Source organism: Rattus norvegicus, chromosome 2 (assembly GCF_021556685.1).
Source record: "Rattus norvegicus strain SHRSP/BbbUtx chromosome 2, alternate assembly SHRSP_T2T, whole genome shotgun sequence".
Classification (NCBI taxonomy): Eukaryota; Metazoa; Chordata; class Mammalia; order Rodentia; family Muridae; genus Rattus; species Rattus norvegicus.
In genome coordinates this window covers 243,474,322-243,480,262 of record NC_141535.1, presented here as the reverse complement: position 1 = coordinate 243,480,262, position 5,941 = coordinate 243,474,322, and the positions used below count along the sequence as shown (strand labels likewise).

The 5,941-nt window shown below is 43.0% G+C and overlaps 1 protein-coding gene across 2 annotated transcripts in view; it reads left to right on the top strand.

The window, feature by feature from the left end:
- Positions 1 to 344: 344 nt before the first annotated feature.
- Positions 345 to 5,941, top strand: part of Dnajb4 (DnaJ heat shock protein family (Hsp40) member B4) — a 29,778-nt gene continuing 24,181 nt past the window's right edge. For both annotated transcript variants that reach the window (NM_001439435.1, NM_001013076.2), the window contains 1 exon segment: positions 345 to 617. The gene's annotated coding sequence lies outside the window, so the exon portion shown is untranslated.

The following is a 5,941-nucleotide window of genomic DNA, read 5'->3' as shown; positions in this document are numbered from 1 at the left end:
ATCGTGCCGTAAAGGGGCGGAGACTAGGAGACGGAAATCCCGCGATGTTTCAGAGCCGACGCGTGGTTGGCCGCGGGGAGCGGGTGCTGAGAAGGGACGCCCAGCGAAAAACATCGCGAGACTTGACTAGGATCCTACGAGAGTAGGGTATAACTGGGCGCCTCCTCTCAGCGCGCTTGCGGGCTATTGTTCCCTCACCTGCGGGTGAGCCTGCCGCCTCACTCAGAGACGTTTGCCACCCGCGGTTGTAGAACACTAAAGGCCGCCGCGGAGTAGGGAGCTAGTGTCCTTCCCTGTTTCCGTAGGGAGGGGCTTGACGTCGTCGGGCGTGGACGTCACGCAACAGTGTCCCGCGAGCGCGAGGCCGCAGAGCCCGAGGGCCTCGCGGGGCGTCCGCGGCGAGGCTGCGGAACCGTCTGCCGCCCGGCGGGAGCCCAGCATGCTGCGGGGCGCTAAGCTGCCGCCGCCTGTGACCTCCAGCCCGGCCCGTCACAAGCGGGGATGAACTCAGACCACCGGGCCCTTAGTTCTCGAGCTGATTACCTACCGAATCTATATGTAAAATAATGTGGGCGAGCGGATGGTGAAAATATGACCTCCCTTTGTCCTTTAAAAACGTGAGTGTTGCAAATTCAGTCTTTAGACACCTAGCGTTGTGTGCCTTTGGCCAATCCTACCGAGTGCCCCTTCGAGTCAACATGTCGTGTTCTTGACACAAACTGGCTTGACTTCGTTTTGTCCACCCCACCCCCTACGCCCCTGCGGGTAATCAGATAATTGTGATGTTCTGAACTCTGATTTCTGGACTAGATGGTTTTGGAGGCAGTTTCTAATATTTGCATATGCCAGTAGCCACATTTCTACAGATTATTCGTGAGCGTGTCTTAGCCACGCTAGCCTAATGTTAGGAATTACTATGGTGAATGAGGGTTCTTGGGTATTCTGTTTATACTTAGGTACGCTACAATGACCCCTGCCCCTAGTTTAGCTAAGAAAGAAAGAAAAGTAAAATGGACTGTCTAACGTATGACATTTCCCCCCTCTCTGAATTAGTCTAAGAAGTATTTTTTTTTTTAATCACCAATCTTAGAATGAGAAATATTTGCCTCTGGCTTTCTGATAGCTAATGTGTCCACTTGTTCGAGACCCACTATCGGTTACCAAGTCAGGTGCTTGCAGATACAAACAGCATGATTTTCTTAAAACCAGCTCTGTCTTAGCCATTTTATGGCTCTGCTTGTCCTTTTTAACCAGTTCACAGGTATCTAAGAATGTTCGTGGATTTAGAAGAGCAGTAAAGGTATTGAGCTACAGATTTAATCAGCAATACATAGGAAAACTAGCTAATGAGAACACTTCAGCCGTATTTTGAGAAAGTTTGCCCAGCAAAGAGCATGTACTCATCAGTAGTTGATGTTTTTATTTCATTATTTAGATTTGTATACTAATTAGATGTTCTGGTTGAAATAATTTACAGTTTTATTTACTCCTCTAACCATATTATCATCATTTAGTTTTTTTTTTCTAAATATTGAAAGGATCTTCCTTTCTACTTTTTTACAAAACTGTATATACTCCTGGAAAGGTGGGTATTCTAGAATGGAGTACATTGGAATCTGCATAGACCAAGGTTTTTCATCCTCAATGCTATTGAAGTCTTGGACTAGATGATTCTTGGCTGTATGCTTTGTGTGGTGCAATACTTTGCAGCATCTTTGGTTGCTACGTGCCCTCAGTGCCAATCCCATCTCTCCTAAGCACCACCAGTTGTGATAACTGAAAATATCTTCAGGCATTGAGCTCACACCTTGAGCTCTTCCTTGATCCCTGAACCTGCCTTTTCTTTGGCCATCAGGAAGACCTTATGACTCTGTTGCCAATGTATGTTCTAAGATCCAATTTTTCCCCCCATCTTTATTAAATTGGGTATTTCTTAGTTACTTTTCAAATGTTATTCCCTTTCCCAGTTTCCATGCCAACATACCCCTAACCCCTCCCCATCCCATTCTATATGGGTGTTCCCCTCCCATCCTCCCCCCATTACCGCCCTCCCCACAAGAATCTGTTCACTGGGGGTCCAGCCTTGGCAGGACCAAGGGCTTCCCCTTCCACTGGTGCCCTTACTAGGCTATTTATTGCTAGCTATGCAGTTGGAGCCCAGGGTCAGTCCATGTATAGTCTTTGGGTAGTGGCTTAGTCCCTGGAAGATCCAATATTTTTAACCCTGTTGCTTCCAGCCCTGGCCCAAGTTACCATCACTGTAGTCCCAGACCAAAAGGGAGCACCTTAGTTTTGCTCCTCTTTGTTTATGCTTCACTTAAAAAAAAAAAAAAAAAGAATTTGTAGAGATAGATGGTGAGATGGCTCAGCAGCTAAGAGCACTGGTGCTCTTCCAGAGGACCAGGGTTTAGTTCCTACCACCCACAAGTTACATACACATACAAACAAAACACTAGAACATGTAAAATAAAATAATCTTTCAAAAGTTAAAAAAGTTGGTCAGGTGATGGTGGTTTGTGCCCTTTAATCCCTGTACTTGGGATGCAGAGGTGGGTGGATCTCTGAGGTCCTTCTACAGACGGAGTTCCAGGACAGCCAGGGCTACACAGAAACCTGTCTGGGGCTGGAGAGATGGCTCAGCGGTTGAGAGTACTGACTGCTCTTGCAGAAGTCCTGAGTTCAGATCCCAGCAACAACATGGTGGCTCACAAGCATCTGTAATGGGATTCAATCTCTCTTCTGGTGTGTCTGAAGACAACTACAGTGTACTTATATATAATAAATCTTGAAAAAAGAAAAAAACTTAGGGTTTTATTGCTGTGAACAGACACCGTGATCAATGTAAGTTTATATTATAAAGGACAACATTAATTGGGGCTGGCTTACAGGTTCAGAGGTTCAGTCCATTATCAGGGCAGAAGCACAGCAGCATCCAGGCAGGCATGGTGCAGGAGGAGCTGAGTTCTACATCTTCTCCAGAAGGAAACCAGGAACAGACTGACATCCTCAGGCAGCTAGGAGGAGGGTCTCCAAGCCCATCCCCACAGTGACACACTTCCTCCAACGAGGCCACACCTTCTAATAGGGCCACTCCCTGGGTCAAGCATATGCAAACCATCACAGAAACCCTGTCTGAAAAAAGATTAAGGAAGTTTGTATAGAACTATATATAAGGATTCGAAAGTAACATACTCAATGTAGAGGGATATTGTATTAGGGCTCTTTAGAGTCACAGAACTTACAGAATATACTAAGGGAATTTGTTGTGACGACTTACTAGTCTGCAATCTAACTCCCCAACAATGGGCAGCTGTGAATGGAAGTCCAAGAATCTACCCAGTCCCATGAGGCTAGTTTCAGCTGGTCTACTGCAGAAGTGGATTCCAACAGATGAGCTGGCAAGAAAAGCAAGCAGGTGAGGAAGAGTGGATCTTCCTTCTTCCAATGTCCTTATATAGGTCTCCAGCAGAAGGTGTGACCCAAATTAAAGATGTGTACCAACACAACTGGATCTGGGACTTGTTTTGTCCCAGGTTGACTTTGAACTCCGAGATCTCCTTGCCTTAGTCTCCTGGGATTAAAGGTTTGTACTACCTTGCCTGGGCCTAAGCTTTTCATAGCCACTATGCCTCAAGATCTCCATGCCAAGATCTAGGTCAGAAACTTGTCTTCCAGCCTCAAGATCTGGATCACAGGTGAACCCTCCAATTCTGGACTGTAGTTCATTCCAGATATAGTCAAGTTGACAACCAGGAATAGCCATCACAAATATCATCCAAGGACCATACCCTTACCTACCTTTTTATAGCTCAAGTATATCTTCTTTCTGACTGTATTACAGTCTTATCTTTTCATGATTTCTTTGGAACAGGTTCACCTGTACATTTCCAATTACACTTTATATCCTTTTCCCTAGAAAAGCTTCATGTAATCAGGTTTCTTTCTCTTCCTCCACTACAGCAATTTGTGTCCACTTTGCTATCCAAGGTTTCCCTACTTCTGTATTCTTGCTCTTTCCTCTACTTGGAAGCCCTTGGGATGCATGATTTGACTGCCTCATTCAGGCCTCACCTTAGCTGCTATGAAGACCACTGTGATGACTCATTGTGCCATTGGCAACCACTAACTTATTACCATGCTCAGTAGCATTTATCTGTGTCTCGTGTTTATTTTCTTAGTTCCCTTAAATTAGAGTGAGAACTGGAGAGCAATGACTTTGTCCCATCATTATCAGTTCCTAACACTGTGTTGACAGTCTAGTTATCTAGTAAATAAATGTTGAAAAACCCAAACTACATTTTAGGGTTTTGTTTTTTTTTTTTTGGTTTTTTTGTTTGTTTGTTTGTTTTTGATCTTGAGCTATCCGTGTCTCAGATTTCTCATCTACATGGTGTTCATACCTGCCTTGCCATTCTCAGAAGAGGCATTTCTGAACTCTTCAGGAATCACATAGTGCTGTGCAAATGGGAGTTAGTATCCCTAAAATATGTTAATTCGTCTGGTATTCTCATGATCAGGAATGATATTCTATGGGTTGTAGTACACCATAAATCAAATGTTCAAATAGTCTTGGTAAAACTCAGGATCATTACAGATGGCTCATCAGGTAAGGGCTCTTGATGCATTGGTCTGGGGATTTAGCTTCAAATTCCCAGAATCCAGATGGAGAGTTGGGCATAGTCACTTAGGCCCCTAATGTTGTGTCTGGTGGGTGGCAGAGACAAGCTCACTAGGGCTTGCTGGCTACTCAGTCTAGCTGTAGATTGAGTGCCTGTCTCAAGAGAGTAAGGCAGCTACAGCACAGTACCTGAGGTCTTCTGGCCTCTGCTTATGTGCATTTATACACATGTGCACGTCATTACATTTTTAATAAAAAAGTTAACATAAATAGAGCTTTGGAACAGGATAGAGAACAGCATTTTAAGTAGTCTCTGAGACTGGAGGTAGCCCAGCATACATGCAGAGAAGGTAATTTGGTTTTTTTTTTCCTCCGTGTTTGAGATAGGGTCTTTCTGTGGTAGCCCTGGCTTTTCCTAGAATTCAATATGTAGACCAGGCTAGCCTGAACTCAGAGGAATCCATTCTATGAAAGCCGTTTTCCTTGCCCCATTAACTCTGACTCACCAAACCATTTTTTTTTTTTTTTGGTTCTTTTTTTCGGAGCTGGGGACCGAACCCAGGGCCTTGCGCTTCCTAGGTAAGCGCTCTACCACTGAGCTAAATCCCCAGCCCCTCACCAAACCATTTTTGAGGTGAAGCTACTTAATTCATGATTCACTTTAATTTGCTTAAATAAAAAAGTGCCAAAGTGCATTTCCCCCCAGCCATGTTATAAATCAAAACCAGGGCCTCCTATACAAGCAAGTAGTCTTATCATTGAGCTGTATCCCGATAACAAAAATTTATAGTCTACCAGAACTATTGTCTGTAATTCAAGGTAGAACTGTATTTCTTGCAAAAATATTTTAATACAATCATAGTACAATTATAAAGTCACATTTCTAATATGTTTAAAATATTAATAAAACCTCTATCTTTGACATTTTCACACATGTATTTTGATCACATTTGCTTGGTGTTTAACATATTTATTCAACTTCTAGTATTCAAGCATTGGTTCTTAAAAATGAGTCCTAGCTGTATTGCTAAGGAGGCAGAATATAAATAAATCTTTGCTTACCTAAACTTTATAAGAAAATATCTTTTAAAATGCTATAAATTTGAGTCCTAAAATGAACAGTTAAGTAGTTTGAAAGGATTTTGAAATGGTCATAAAACTGTAATTTTAAAAAAGGCCTATTTTTCCAGAGGTTCATGTCTTACGATTTAGGTACCTGTGGTTTCACATATTCAATGTGTAGAACTCAAACCGTCTTGTATTTGTAATCAGGACCTCTACTTTTCCTTCATAACATTTCTGCCTGGAAAAAGATCATTTGAA